This window comes from Branchiostoma lanceolatum, chromosome 19, assembly GCF_035083965.1.
Source record: "Branchiostoma lanceolatum isolate klBraLanc5 chromosome 19, klBraLanc5.hap2, whole genome shotgun sequence".
Classification (NCBI taxonomy): Eukaryota; Metazoa; Chordata; class Leptocardii; order Amphioxiformes; family Branchiostomatidae; genus Branchiostoma; species Branchiostoma lanceolatum.
Genome location: NC_089740.1, coordinates 9314359 through 9329144, shown reverse-complemented (window position 1 = coordinate 9329144; position 14786 = coordinate 9314359). Strand labels below are relative to the sequence as shown.

At 42.8% G+C, this 14786-nt stretch overlaps 1 protein-coding gene and 1 non-coding gene across 2 annotated transcripts in view; one reads left to right on the top strand and one right to left on the bottom strand.

Moving 5' to 3' along the window:
- The window catches only part of LOC136425980 (uncharacterized), a 48085-nt gene that overhangs the window by 7995 nt on the left and 25304 nt on the right, over positions 1 to 14786 (top strand). The gene's annotated exons all lie outside the window — the stretch shown is intronic.
- Positions 6473 to 6545, bottom strand: Trnar-acg (transfer RNA arginine (anticodon ACG)). Its single transcript has one exon. It is a non-coding gene; the product is annotated as a tRNA-Arg (tRNA).

Below are 14786 nucleotides of genomic sequence, written 5' to 3'. Positions count from 1 at the left end.
ATTTAGTCCAAAAGGAATCCACAGAATTTCACATTTAACCGTTCACGCCAAATGAATTAAGTCGCTTATCAACAAGTGGCGACATTCCTTTTTGATGTGATGAAAACTTGTTGACTGGTTTTTAAACCAGTTGGGGACCGCGGAGTGATATATGCCTCACACCTGACTTCGAAACATCAAGTCTCGTAAAATAGTTCTGTCACAGTATGGTGCATAGGAGGTTCGCGGAAGGGCACTTTTGTACAAATTGCTCTTCACGTGTGAACAAGAAGTTGGGGGATACTCCCACTCAATCATGTGCCCGTCCCCGCTGGTTTAAGAACGCCCGAAGTCGCGAAGGTTATGTCAAGGTCACGCGAACTTTATGACCTAACGATTAGCCTCCCACACCTGGAGGGTCGGGCGGCCATCTTAAAACAGACGACCGTGAAAACAGAACCAGGCGGCGCATTCGGGACCTCCACGGATTCGACGAAAATTGATTCTCCATGGAAGTCTTGATGTCAGACCTTGATGATCATGTTTACGTGTTGAACTCGACTTGACTGTTTAAGTGATAAAAATAATCATCCCCCTAAAGAAAGTCGTATCTATGCTTCTTATGGAGATCCTGTGTGTTTGGCCGGCAAGACAGGATTCCATCTTACGAAAAGTTGCGGACTTTAAAAAAAAGCTTGGGAGGCCTTGGTAAGTTCTCAACCTTACAGAAAGGCACAATGGCAAGTATGGACGCTCTGGCAATGTCTTATCGTTTCAGTGCTTCGATGTCTTACTGTAGTTTTGCAGACGACTTAATAACATGTTTCAGACGTCACAATTGTCTGTGATAAGAAAAAGAAAGGTCAAAAGCAAATCTTGACAACCTCTCAAAAGCATATCTTGACAAGCTAGGTACCTGGTCAATTCGAAAATCTAGTACTTTTTGACGACAGGAAAAACTACAACACGTTTCAATTAAAGATAGTGCATTTTACACCAACTATACGAAGATAAAACAAAAGTGATTTCATGGGTAAATAACTTTCGCTCCTAACCCCATGTTGTTGTGACCATGAAATGAGTTCCAAACATCAAACAATTTTCATTCATCATTCATCAAATTCCTCTCGGATTAGTCTAATCCATTTGCGTCTAAGCCAGGACTTATACGGCGTAGTCAGACTTGAAGGCCTCGTTTTCTGAATCTTATCTATAGACACAGTCTAATGATGGCGAAGGAAGAAATCTTAGCTTCCCTAATACAGTTGTAGACTTTAAGCCTTGAACAGATATTTTCTCTACCTTGCGCATTCTTCAAGCTAAGCTCGTTTTGTGTTAGGCAGGTCAAGAGGGTTAATCAAGTAATGAAATGGTGTCTGAGTTTCGCTGTGAGATTAGAGACAGGGAGATGTCTATCGTGTTTTGAAGGAGGAGGACCTTTTGCCCCGTTAATGAAGTGCTGGTGTACGTGAAGCTACTCGGGCGAGACTGTCGCGTCATGGCATGATCCACCCGAAGTTAAGCCCCTGTCACACAGTCGACCAGCTTCGGCCGAATTTCTTGATCGCCAGAAAGTCAGGCGCCGAATTTAAAAATCACCAGAGACTAGACTCGAACGTATTTTCACCTGGAAATCTACCCCATCACTTTTGATGGAGCTGTGGCCCTGTGGGACTTGCGAACATCGACCGATCTCTAAACATCGAGAGAACGTAGGGCGTATTACTGCCGAAAACGTCATGTAGAATTAGAGCTCACAGACTCGTCTGCCGACCGATTTTCCCGCTGTGTGACAGGGGTATATAAGTCACACATGTGGATAAAAGACTCGTACAAATGAAGCACAGATTGACTTTTGGAACAAGTAAACTGAAGACAAATTTGTTTGTTTATCGGTTTTGTTTGTATGTCTGTTCGAATGATAGGTTAACTACGTAACACACTTTAGTTATGCATAGTAAGTACAAGCTGTGTAACATCGACCAGGCTGATAGATTTGATCCACTCACACCTGAGCTGAAATGACCCCTACTCTTATCAAGTGTGGTGGATTCTTTAATATGCTAGACGTGAGACTTTCTTCTCAGTTCTTATGAATTTGATTCCTGACAAGTGCTGTGTTTCTTTCTGTAGCAAATCAACCCAGCTGACCTGAAGTGTAGACTGTCAAACGAATTCTATGGCGGCGCTCTTTGTCGCAGTAATCGGTCGGCCCGTCCGCCCGTCCATCCTTCGATCAGTCAGTCTGTCTGTCTGTCTTTTCGTAAGTCGGCCCATCGTTCGTGAGTCCGCCTCACGTATACGTAGTGAAATCTACCTGTCAAGTAGTCAGTCCTAACTTACGTTGTTCTATGGTCGTTAAATTGGTCCGTTGGTCACAGTGGGCAAGCGGTCTCTCAGTACATTGTCTTCCCAAAGTTCCCATTCAATCCTTCGTTCGACACATTTCAAGAGCAACTGTGTTATTTAAGTTAGCTTCCTTACCTAGCTAAAAAAAAATATTTTCTTGAAATCAATTTTTCACAAGGTTATCGGTACAAGTTAATCTTATAGCATGATAATCTTCGTAAAGTCTTCGGCAAAACCAGGCTTAATAAAACGCAAAACATGCGTTGCCAATGAAAGTCGAGACGGTATGTTGGGCACACACATAAACCGTTTGACCTTGAGGGATTAAGTGGTTTTGACCTTGGTGATTCTATCTTCCACTCGGAAATGATCTAAGAAATCTGAAAAGCCTCGCGGCTTTCAATTTGACCTAACTAAATGATGAACACGTGAAGTTACATGTTGTACCTTCTTGAACGGGAAAATGTCATCAGTAGGTGTAGGTGATGTTTGGTGTCATAAATGAACGTTATGATTATATGCAAATGCATCAAAGTCCTCATCATCATGTGGGGGTCAGAACTATTTTTGATAGCTTTATCACTGGGCTGACGGTTATTTCGATTTTAATTGATTTCATACATAAAGCATTATAAGTCAGCATTGTAATCATCATGCATGCCACTTCTTTTTGTCATACTCTTTCGAATGGGTTTAGGCTAGCCGTTGTGAAACGTCGGTGAGAGACCCATCCACCTGTTTTGTCGTGCCCACCATTATGACCTCCAACAACAACTACAAGGACCTCTCATTGCGTGTCGTGACCTTGGGCTAACCCTTAGGTGTTCCAAGTGACATTTCTGACGAAAAGTTCACGTCTGTTACCAAATAATTCGTTCGCAGCAGGCTCCCAGCATGCCCCACCCAGGTCAAAGGTCTCGGTGTCAGATTCATACTGTGCGAGACCTAATCTCGTTTTCCACATCGCCATGATGTCTTCAGAGGTCAGGCTCAAAGGTTCGAAAACTGTGGGCGGTCCGTGGAGGTTGCCTGCCTCCCTGTAGGTGTTTACAGCTCAGGGGATGTGTTCTGACAAGCTAAATCTTCTGTGACGGTGACAGAAGGTCCAACAACAGAAATAACAGATGGAAAATGTTGTAGGACAAAATGATAAAGCCTACTGTTTGTCGAAAAGACAGGAATCTATGAAAGGTGCCTCAAAAATGCGTATTTTCACAAATCTTGTGTGACGGTGACAGAAGGTACAATAACCTTTGTAACAGATGGAAAAAATATTCTGGAAAACTTTCAAAAGAAGCTTATTTTCATCCACAGTCAGTCCATGAACATTAGCAGTCTCTGCGTGTTGTACATCTTGAAAAGCCTTAGTGTTAGACGTTCCTTGAAATTGAAGTGCGTGTATGACAAGGTGACATCTTGAAAGGCTGACGGTCCTCTGATCCGATGAAGTGAGGAGATATACAAGTCCTGATCGTGTGCCGCATGTTTGAAAAGATATCATGAGAACATCATGATGAAAAGTACAAAAGTACCTTAACATTCAAATTTTCTATTTGACATCGTATTTTAGAACGAAGAGGTACATGTAGGTACCTTGATAAAGCTTAATGAAAGCAATTTCACAAAGTGTAAACATAACACTATAGCTGACGTAAGCTACAGTCAAACATGTGCAAGTGTCCACTTCTGCATAAGGCCCCCTGGCCATTGTGGACACTTCTAGGTGGTTTTAAGGCTTACATTATTTCCCCCATTGACTCAAGCATTACAATCCTGGCCACAGTGCCCCCCCCCCCCCCCCCCGACGGCTATGACCATTTTCTTTATGTCCCTGGTGGTCACTAGTACTGTAAACTGGTTTGACTTTATGCCCTTGTGTGTGTGTGTGTGTGTGTGTGTGTGTGTGTGTGTGTGCGTGCGTGCGTGCGTGCGTGCGTGCGTGCGTGCGTGTGTGTGTGTGTGTGTGTGTGTGTGTGTGTGTGTGTGTGTGCGTGGCGTGCGCGTGCGTGTATGTGTGTGTGCATGACAGCTTTACATTGTCAAAATTGTAGCCCCCGTTGTAAGGTCATGATACCACACCTGTAAGGGATTTGAATTATTTCCAGTACTCAGGAGGGAGTTGGAGATGTTCGCCTGTGATCATTTCACCAAAGAAAGCGATAATCTGACAGTTGAAGGTCTGGGAAGGATGCTGGAGAATTAGAGGAAGGCCTTTCAAAGGCAGCGATGAAAATTACACGTGTCGCATTTTATCAATGAAGGTTGCTAACTTGCTATCCAAACAAAGCGCTTACTAGCTGTCCTGGCATGCATGCTACAATGAAATGAGACAGGCCGTATCTTTCAGTATCATGTCATCTTCTTTCGCAAAGCTCTTACCGTCACTTCAGGTTACTGCAATGCACGATTTCACTGCAGTATATATCGGTCCGACTGCTTCTAGCAACTAGAGACAGACGTGGATAAAAAGTACATGTACATGTTAAGTTTAATACATTGACTGAAGTTATGCAGGATTTTAACGCTTTCACACTGTTACGTAATTTATCGAAACAAACTGATTTACAAAAAGGTTGTATTTACCGTGACAGTTGAAGGTTGAATGGCCCAGAATGGCCCAAAGGCCTAGAATGGCCCGACGTAGAATGGCGGAGATTGGTAGCGAGACGTCAAAGACGAAGCCTTGACGCAGGCCACTCAGATGATGAGGAGACCTAATCAAGTACAAGTAGTAAGTTGAAGGTTGAACGAGATCTCTTGCATGAGAGAACTATCTGAACTAAGCATTTTTGTTGTCGTCATCTGATTGTCCCCAAACACATGCACATTTGAGCATTCTAGTTCCGTACTTTTGAGTATAACGTTTCTAACAGAGTCAAACTTCAAGAGCATACCACCCCAGTTGGTGACACTTCCCGCCAAACGTCTCAGTCATCTCCATGGTAACGCCTGAGCTGCAGACGACAGCATCAGGGCGCCCATTGTGATATTTATTACCGAACATTTGACCCTCGTTCCCCTTCCCACAGAGTAAGGTCAAGTGTAGAGCCGTTCGACAACTCTATCAGACTCAGTGGGTGAGGCATACATCACCGGAACAACAATGGACACTTTCAAGATGTCTGAACATGTTTGCTCGCAGGTTTGTTTTCCGAACAGTGGGTAACTGGTGAGTTACGAGGCATGCTCTCCAAGCAGACGTTGGGTGAGGCTCAGTGTTATGAAAAGGAAAAGGTAGTTCCAGAGCCTTTTTGAGACCGTAGGGGCAGTGGCTTATTATCCACTGCGTCTAGGGCACAGTATTTGAAGGTGGAGCCTATTCCTCTCCTTCCACTGCCCTTTACCTCCCCAACCGAAGTCAGGTACCCATTTTTACACCTGGGTGGAGTAAGGAAAGTTGTATAAAGTCAAAGGGCAAAATAAACGTCTAGCCAGGAATGGGGATGTGAAGAATACGTCCATGACCTCTCGTTCTCGGTTCTGCTAGCCTAGCCACTAGGGCATTTGACGCCAGACTTTTTTTAGAGGTATGAAGACTTTTGTGTGTTTTCCTACATCTTTAAATTTCGAGTTGTTCACGTTTCTTTCTATTCCTCTTCCAAAGTACATTCTTTTCCTGCACTATCGTCTGTTCTATTGTTTATGTATCAGTCGAAGATTCCCGTTGTGAGGAAATCCTAGATAACATCAAGGATTTAAGAGATACTAAAGATGTAATGGTAAGAAAACAACCACAACATGGGCTACAGATGGTACTGATATCTCACATATCTATATCCCTCTTGGAGAGCTAGTTAGTAGATCCATATGATTCGTATTGAAGACTGTTGGAATTGGGATAAGCTCTATGTGGTAAACATTTAAGCGTGATAATCATGCAGTCAGCAAAAAGATAATCCGACATAGCAGACTTCACCCCTCTGGTAGAACATGCCGAAAACCGCTAAGACAGAACATATAAAGGCTACAGTGCGCAAAGACAGACAGGCACACACGCGCGCACAAACACACATACACGCACGCTCTCTCTCTCTCACACACACACACACACACACACACACACAGACACACACGTACGCGCACGCATTAAGTAGAAGCGTATAAGTGTATTCTGTCAACGTTTCATATCATTTAAAACAAAAATCGAGTCTGCCAGGATTCGAACCTGGAATCTTCTGATCCGTAGTCAGACGCGTTATCCGTTGCGCCACAGACCCTCGTTGACGAAATTTGCCATACCAGACGTCTCACCCGCTCTGCCAATGAAAATAACTGTCGCTTGTTAGAAAAATGTGACAGTGATTTATAGGAAACGTTGCGCCACAGAACTGTTCTACATATTTTTGTTATACTAGACTTGTCAGCCACTCAAATAACTGCCAATAAAAATAACTGTCTCCTCGTTAGACATTGACAGATAGGAACAGTTGCGCCGCAGACTATTGTGGCATTTTTATGTCATGCTAGACTTGTTAGCCTCTCAAATAACTGTCAACCGTCGCCTTGTTAGGATTTTGTGACGTGGACGTGTATAAACAACTGTACCAGCAAGCATTTCATAAGATGAACTTTCAAGCTAACATTTCATTCGTTGTTGCTTTCAGACTCTTTTCCATTTTTCAACGGCCGGAAAATTAAAAGGAAACGTTTCTACGTCAAACAAGACCATAGCACGTCCAGTTCAAAATATACGAAAACTGAAGTTCTGCTGCAGTACCAAGGTCACATACCAGGGGGCCCAAAATCGACCATGAATTTCGGCTCCACAACACCCGCCCACATACCAGATATCATCGTAATCCATCCAGAGGTTCTTGAGTTATGCTGACTACAATAGTTCGGAAACACACACACACACACAGACAGACACACAGGCACACAGACACGCCAAAACAATATCTCCATTTTTCATGGAGATAAAAACCTAAAAGGGAGGTAAGCAGACGCTGCAGTTTTTGTGAGTAGAATATGTGCGTTTCAATTTCTAACAGTGGTTTCGTGGTTATGTAGGTCATACCACGAACAGTCGGTGACTGCGATATAGCCATAAAATGACCCCTTGACTACCCGAGTGTCCGGTGAGGCGGAAATTGATAAGTCTCATGTCCCTTTTGATGTCCCTATTTGATGTCCCTAATCTTAAAGAAAAGGTCTTCTCAGAATGTTTGAGCCAAAGGCACTAAAATGAAAATATAGGAAGTGTGGAAAATTATGATACTGAACGAATGGCAACCATGCTTCGGACTTGCTAAAGAGATGGCTTTATAGAGTTTGCTGCAGTTTCTGTAAAATACTTGTATATCCCAAATCATTTTAAAATTTTACTTTCAAATTGTCATAGATAGAATTGGTACGTCACATTTCGGTACAAACCTTAACTGCGCAAGATCGCCAAGAGACCATTTTCAACCAAAGAATTCCACAAACGAAGCAACATTTTTACAAATGAATTGTTTAAAAGATAGATAGCAATTGAAATCTAACGTAAAGGAGATAAAGAAATGTATCCCTGACCGCCCCTCTTCAGCCCTTTTAATGGACTAGTCCTGAGGGACGAGGAGTTCCCGGATGTCCGTTGGGAGGCTGGTATGATGGCATGGGAGGAGAACCTATCATAATCACAGACGACTCTAATCATGTTTGAAAATCACAGTGATTTATCTGTCTATCACGTATCTCTCTGTAGGCTTTTAATTCTGTGGGCCAAACGAAATAATAGATATGTTTTCTCACAAGATAAAGGTATAGTAGTCGCCGGCGCAAAGCATGATGTTTTTTCAAGTAGCTAGTAGTTCAATGCGGTTTCGCCACGGCTCGCATTTTTGGCCAAGCACACCGGTGCCGGCTTACCCTTTCTCCTCTCAATCAGTGTATTGGGTTCTTTTACTTGCAGAAGTTAAGCGCCGGAGGCTAATACTTTGTCATTGATCCATAAATGTTGCACAGCGTTTTGTGTTTCCATGTACACATAAAAAGACGTTGTTTCATGTGCGGATATTGTTACTGTAAAGAACATTAGACTTTGAAAAACCCGGATTGAAACATAACAATGATCTTAACCGTGAGGGCAGTGCCATGAGCCATGATGAGGTGGTATTCATCCTCCTTTTTACGTTTACTGATTCAAAACACAAAAAGTCACAAAAATGACCCAAAGGAGTGTAGGATAAATATTTTCAAACTAGGTGCTTTTTCAGTTTAATTATTTGAAGGAGCTGATGCATCCCCACTCAATAATGTGTCGTAAATTTTTATATTTAATGCGGAAAATGATCAATCCTTACTCCAGAGTTTGGTAAAGAATTGACGAAAAACGCACGATTGTTTTAAATCTAGAAGGCCGTTGACATTTAGACTACAATTTGTCTGAGTTGTTTCATAAATAGATAATGTCGGCGCCAGCTGATCCCATTCTGTTAGTGGATGAACTCCGACCAACCTCCTTGTTCCGACACGAAAGACCTTCGCTACTACCTGTCAAAAACGTCCCTCAAGAACATTTTTAAAGAGATCTTTATCTTTATTCAGACATTGTTAGTGCGGTAAACGTATCTCCAAGCAGATGTAAGGTTTTGTGGCGTCGAATGGACGAGTGGCTAGGCGACGGACCCGAGATCGAGAGGTCACAGGTTCGATTCCTGCCATTAGACATTGTGCCCTTGGGAATGAAACTCTACACGACCTTTCTCACTCCACCTAGGTGTAAGAATTGGTACCTGACTAGTACTTCGGTTGGAGAAGTAAAGTGCGGTGGAACTAGTACTCTTTCCGCGATGGGCTCCACTCTCCAATGCCTTGCCCTAGACACAGTGGATAAAAACCAGCCGCCCTAAGGCCTCAAAATGGCTATGGGACTATTTCACCCCATTGTTAGATGTAAGGTTCAGCTCAGTGCTATTCGCGTAACGTGTGGCTTTACAGTGGTCCGCTTCTCTGTCTTCCCTCCTATAACAACCTGTAAGGCTATGTGTTCATAGCGTTTTGTTTGTTTGTTCGAAGAGGACGTATCTCAAGAAGTTCTGGATGGATTTTCATCCTAATTTTTCGGGAGACCTTGGCCAATGAAAAGTACTAAAAGTGATTGAATATTGTCAATAAAACCTCCTTGGTTTTACTGAAATGTGATCGCTGTAATTTGTGATTTGACGCTACCATGCATTATTCAGCCCCCCAAAACCCTTCTTATTGAACTCAAGGAGTGTTTTTCAACGTTCTTTGATAAATGTTGTGCTGATTAAAATGCCCTAGTTTTATACCACCGGTTGTAAAGATTCACTATTTTGTTGTTGTTTCTTCCAAAAAGAACACACCGCCCCCCTCCCACAACTTTTGAAGGTTACCTGAAAGTTATCCACGACGGGGGGCTATCGATGTTGTTTATCCAAGGCCTCATTAAATCCTCTGTGTTTATTCATTGACACGAAATAAATGTGCTCGTGTAAGGGGCAAAACAATTTAAACATTCCTCCCTTTTGATATTCACAAATGTTTGAATATAAACCGTCAAAAGTAGAAACTGTTTTTATTAGGTCAGGAATGAAAGAACAATGGGTACAATAAAGTGACTAGACAACAAGAGGCCATCGCCCTTGTCCAGTCATTCGTGTTTTATCGTGTTATTGATACCACCAACGAAGACGCTCCGAGCCACTGTCATGGCGGTCTGAGCCAAAATGTCGTCTGATTTTTTGTTCTATTGTTACGACGTCATGATTGATGGCGGGGTTGCCTTGCCTGGGGGGCAGGGGTCAGTAGCTACTTAGACATCGCTCCAGATGAATATCAACCGAACTCTTCTGTGGATTGTTCACACCTTGTTTAATCTTTTGAAACCCGTGAAGTTTGAGTCATATTTAACGTGTCATTAGCACGAAGTTTTGGCGGGAAATTATAGGGGAGATGCAGACGATGCGCACTGGCGAACTTTTCACGTCCGGCTGGGCTTGTTCCCCTAATTTGTGCGATTATGATCTCATGCAAGGAATGTTGAAATGCTTGAATCAACCTGAATAACCCATTTATGTTTTTTAATGTTCAGAAGCTCGAATGCATGCGCATGTTAACATGATGACATATTTGTGAGGAGATACGTGATCAGTTAATACAGCTAACCAACTTCGTTTATACTCATTTCAATGGCGAGCTAGCCTACTTTGCTGACTTCTAGGAGGCTGGCGTCTATTTTTGGAGCCAATTCTGATCCCCGATTTTCAACATAGGCCAGGTTCTTTAATGCCTAGGTGCCTGGGCTGGCAAGCAACCATTATCTTTGTTATCAAGGATAAACTAGATGAATTTTGGAAGCGTCCTTCTCTTTCCCAAAGTTTTTTTTCTCCAGTCGTACCAGTCTATGGGGACGCCCCCTCCTACGTCTCATTTTTGAGAACGTATTGAAAGAATAGTCTAAATTCATCTATCAGTTCTCACTTTAAAGGCTGTAAGAGAAAGGGACAAAATCTAGCCGAAGCGAAGTGGACTATATGCCTGGACCACAGCTTCTAGGATGCTTGAGAAATGGTAACCGTCAAATGTTAACAATGTTCTTACTGACAGGTGCTTATTAGTTTTAACATCTAAACCCGTCCTCCCTCTTTCCTGGCCAGATGAAACTTAACACTATAGATGAGATAGCCCGGAAAAACAATATGAAATGACAGAATGGGGTCGATGAAGACAGCACACAGTTTGTCAGGTACATGTAATTAGATTCAAAACCTTTCAATATATGCGGTTAGTCTCTATCAGACTCCTTGGGCTACTGGTCCTAGCCTGGATGCAAGTCTTACTTGCAGTAGAAGCGGAACAAGACTGGCATCCTGGCTAGCGGATATGTTCTTCTCTGCTAGTATAGTCTTAGCCTAGATGTCAGCATTTCCAGTGGAAGCTGAACAAGGCTGGCATGCAGGCTAGGTTTTTATTCCTCATCCTAGCCTCGATGTCAGTCTTTATGGCAGTAGGAGCGGACAAAAGCCAACAAGGCTGGCATCTAGGCTAGTTTCTTTTTTTTTCTCTTACTACTCTTAGCCTGAATGCCAGTCTTGTTTGCAGTAGAAGCGGAGCAAGACTGGCATGCAGGCTAGTTTCTTCCTTCTCATTGATACAAGTCTTAACCTGGATGTCAGTCCTGTTTTGATAATAGCCGTGAGTGCCGAACAAGGCTGGCACCCAGGCTAGTTTTTTCTTCCTCATCCTATAGCCTGGATGTCAGTCTTTTCAGCAGTAGGAGCGGACTAAGGCCAACAAGGTTAGTTTCTTTTTTCGCGTACTACTCTTAGCCAGGATGCCAGTCTTGTTTGCAGTAGAAGCGGAGCAAGACTGGCATGCAGGCTAGTTTCTTCTTTCTCTTTGGTACAAGTCTTAGCCTGGATGTCAGTCCTGTTCTGATAATAGCCGTGAGAGCGGAACAAGGCTGGCACCCAGGCTAGTTTTTTCTTCCTCATCCTATAGCCTGGATGTCAGTCTTTTCATCAGTAGGAGCGGACTAAGGCCAACAAGGCTGGCATCCAGGCTAGTTTCTTTTTTCGCTTACTACTCTAAGCCTGGATGCCAGTCTTATGCAGTAGAAGCGGAGCAAGACTGGCATCCAGGCTAGTTCTCTCTGCCTAGTCCTAGCCTGGGTGTCAGTCTTGTCAGCAGTGAGATTGTAACTTCAAGACTGGCATGCAGGCTAGTTTCCTCTTTCTCCTACAAGTATTAGACTTTATGCCACTTTTATCATCAGTGGGACCGGAGCAAGTCTGACATCATTTACCTTTCTCTGTTTCTTTCTTCATTTACCGCCCCTCCATTTCCCTCGAATTTTCACATCGCGAAATGTAACCTTGGAGCACAGAGGGCTACTGTCCTGAACATCACCAGGTAGCCTTCAATGGGTTAGAAGTGAGTCATGTGTCCTCCTTCATTTGAGTAGCTAACAACTGACACATCTTCAGAAGACCAGGACCTGATCGAGACTACACATAAGTACTAAGGAATATTGGATACTTATAACGCAACCTCGAAAAACATTTTCCCACTGTAACATCCCTTTCTAGTCGGGTCCAATACTAGGTTATGAATTAGACTAGATTGGCCGCTATGGCAAACATCTACAGAGATCGTATATCAAAATTAGTCACTCGAAACCTCACTTTACAACTGGAAAGCAGGACAGGCCTGTTGAAAGATATGAATGTCAGATGGCTTCTTGAAAGCAGGCGTTGACATATGATCTTAGAATTGAGCTTCAAGATAGTAGACGTAAAACGAATATATCATCATTCTATAACATGATCTTATATCCCGTGTACCACAAATTTCTGACAGAAATAGATTCTATTGGCTTTTCCAAGGACACACTTAGTAGAAGCCTTGAAAAATCTTGCTTTTGTAAATAATGAATTGATGTATTTACAGGGTCAGCGGATCAATTCCAATCAATCCAAACTTGATTTAGAACGACTTGATACATTCTTGAAATTCCAGGCCAACTACAGGCGCTTGGTCCCTAAACGGTGCGTAAAAATTGACAAAGTTATGGCGCTTTTGGAAAAGACAAAATAAAAGGTTTTAAAGGAACATTCCGCTATCAGTTTCAAGATCAAGTTCACCAGGCGTTCAACAGGTTACGGGAACAGGAGAAACCTATTAAATACCATTCTATCTTTTTAAAATGAATGCCTACAGTACATAGATATGTATGCAGTTTAAGCTTAATGCTGTCTGGAATTGGAGCAAAAGAAAGTCGTCTGATTATGACGTAACCACTTCCTGCGCCGTTGGTGTAAGGAAACACAAGATGAATCACTCTTCACAACGACGAAGAATTTCCCGCCACTCCAATAGAAAACGAGCCTCTACTTTTCTTGTGGGAAATTCAACAATTGAGTCAATTAGGACCAAAGTGCAACATTGTCGTCTGATCATCTTGATAAATAATGAATTTGCTCAGAGGGAGGGGGCGGCCGAACCCTAGGGTATTATGTAGATCCCCAAGGTGACGAGCGGGCGGGTCAGGTTCTAGGACGGGAGAGTCAAATGTCGTCTGACAAGATTTCAAACGATAGTGTGCACGGTTTCAGTAGCCTCTATCAGGTTCCGCGGATGGATGAAAAAATAGTAGAAATTAGCCAAATAAAGTGAATAGTATGTAAGGGCGTCGGCTACGGAGAAAGGGTCAAAAGCCATCACTGTACCCTTATAGCAGACTGACTCTTCTTGCATGTTGTACTGTCTGTTTGGCCAATTTCGACTCTTTATAGCCGCCTCTGGAGCCTGGTAGAGGCTACGGTTCAGGGCTGACAGGGGATCACCAACGTTAGGAATGGGGAGGAGGCATGATTTGACCTATTCTGACATACTTCATAACACTCTATCGTCATTGGCGTTACTGTCATAATAAGTTATTGCATTGACCAATTGGAGGATACTGAATCGTTGCCTATATCATAAAAGGGACAGCAGATTTACTACAATTGTACTAACGTATATTCAACGAGGTCTCTCTTTAACCTCCTTGATTATCTAGCTACGCCATGATTGAATTTTAGCAGCCCAAAGGGTCTTATTGAGACTAGGATAAAGAGATGGCGACCCCCCCCCCCCAAATATGAGGTGTACATCACTCAAAAAATCACCGTGAGAATTTTTTCCCGATGATACCACGAACAAATCACTCTCAATCGATCACAAAACCAGACGACACGGAAAAATTGGCGCCTCGGACAATTTCTTTATCATATTTTCATATTCATAACCCTCTTTAAACGGATTGCTTCTGTCCCATACGGCTCTGATACAAGACCCATTGTCTGTGTCACGATCCGAGAACAGCCCACTAACTGGATTTGGGGATTAAAACACCAGAAAGTGTTGTCATCAAATTAACTATTGACACAATTGTGTATCGTTGTTGTTGTTAACGATTAGTCTGTCTTGCTCGTTGCCCGGTCTCACTTGCACATCGTGCCATGAATATGTTAAACAAAGTTTGTTCAGTAAGATTTGAATTAGTCATTTGTGGACCACCCCTACTTACAATACTCAGTCATTGTTTTTAATCGTTCTTTTCTCATTCATTTTCTGTATATAGAGGTCCGTATAGGGGGTAGGGGTACCTGTTAAAGTGGCTGTTATATTAGGCGATACGTAACGTATATATGGACCAAGCGATGGCCTGGAGTATAGGCTAGTTTGAGCATGCTCAGTACGAGTCTAAGAACCCTACTCCGTCCTTCGTCTACTACCGGGTCGCTACTGTACATCTTGATATTGTCGCGATACTTTTGGGCGTAATCTTACTGTGAAGTTGTCCAACAAGTCATAGGATTTTTCCTATTTGTTATACTTTCTATTCAGTTATGGTTGTAATATTGGGAGAATATCTAGTTATGATAAGATTGTGTGAATGGTAGTTGGTCGTCATGTGCTGAAGGCGGTCTACCGTGAAAAATTGCAGCCGTGAATCTAAAGCGAGGTAC